At 38.6% G+C, this 1616-nt stretch overlaps 1 protein-coding gene across 1 annotated transcript in view; it reads right to left on the reverse strand.

Annotated features, from left to right (window-relative positions):
• The window catches only part of LOC109966689 (polymerase I and transcript release factor-like), a 36074-nt gene that overhangs the window by 33096 nt on the left and 1362 nt on the right, over positions 1-1616 (reverse strand). The gene's annotated exons all lie outside the window — the stretch shown is intronic.

Genomic DNA, 1616 nt, shown 5'->3' on the forward strand with positions numbered 1-1616 from the left:
TGTTAAAAGAGTCTGGCTTTGAAGGGTTACAGAGTAGTACAGAAAATTGAAAACAGAACAGTACATTGGTGTTTGCTTTTTAATGAAGATGAATGTTATGTCATAGCTGACAACCATAAACAAATCCTGTGTTTTGAGTTAACAAGGGGAGCCAGAGATATGCATTTCAGTTTTTCCTGCCACAGGTTCCAAGCAGTTGGTTAAGGCCAATGGTGTAGTCTTTCAAGTATATTGTATTACGAATTTGCACCTTTCAGTTTCAAGACTTCATTATATACCAGAAACAGTGAATTTTCTCACATATGATGATGGAGATGAACTGTTTTTAGATCGACCCTGCTGACCATTAAATGTAAAATCTAGTATGCCTAGACAAGGAAGCCAAGTATATTGTGTAAGGATGTTAAAATAGTACTAATGCACAATTATTCACATTCACACAGTCTTGGTTGCCTAAGATGGAGCTTTTCTTTGACTTGTGCCCAGCTCTTGGGTAGACACAGGGAGAAACAGGGGGAGTGTGGTTTGTCCGAGCCATGATGTCTGAGTCAAGAGTGGAAACTCTGAATGTTCTTGCACCACTGTGCAAAAAGCTGTAAGCTATTACACATCACACTGTAGTCTCACAGGCTAAAAAAGAGAACCTTGCTGTTTCTGCACTTAGAGCTCACCTCTTTTCTGTCCTTTCATCTCTCCTACCACCTCTCTGCCTTAAACCTGACCTTGAGCTTGCTTGTGGTATTTTTCATTTTAGTTTTAGAAGGGTAAAAGTGAAATGACTTTCTGAATGGAATCTGCTTGGCTCCCATGTGAAGGCCTGTATTATTTAGTCCATTACATAGTGTGCTATGGAAGGAAAGTATCTGGAAGCCACCTGTAGTGGATACTGAGTAGTGAACCAATGTACAGTAGATTTGGGGTGGGGCAGGGCTGGAGTAACAGCTTCAACAACAGACACAATACACTCATGGTCACTGCTTCTGTGTGCTGTCAGAGAACAAAATAAAATGTGCTGCTGTAGTGAAACAGTAAAAAAAAAATTGAAACATATTATATTTATACACTGATCACTGAACCAGAACAAGAGACTTCTTGTTGCTCAGAGCTTGATGTTGGATACTATTTCATAAAGGGTCATTTATAGATAGATAGACTGTAGCACATACAAAGCCAAAAATTGATCTGATTATACGTATATGTATATGCACTCTGATAACATTCTGGTTAGATGCTACGCTGCCATCCCATGAATTCCTCTGGTTTGCAGCCCTGTCTGCTAGAAATGATGCCAATATATTACTACTTATTTTTGCCAAATACATTTGGAAGAAAACATCTTTTCTTCTTGGATTATGATCACATGCAGTGTTTTTCACTTTAACAGGAAATAATAAGCTCTTCCCTTGTACAGACGTTGTAGGGATGTGGTCATTAACTTACAGCTCAAAAGAGGTTGTGATTAGAAAGTGGGATTCATGTCACCAGCCTGTGTGTGGTCAGGTTTATACAACTGGTTAAGACTTAGGGACAGGGTATATGTAGAGTTAGGATTAGAATGTACTTTTTACTCAAGTTTTAGAACCATAAAATCTGTAGTACCAAGACAATAAATACTC

Source organism: Monopterus albus, unplaced genomic scaffold (genome assembly GCF_001952655.1).
Source record: "Monopterus albus unplaced genomic scaffold, M_albus_1.0 scaffold117.1, whole genome shotgun sequence".
NCBI lineage: Eukaryota > Metazoa > Chordata > Actinopteri > Synbranchiformes > Synbranchidae > Monopterus > Monopterus albus.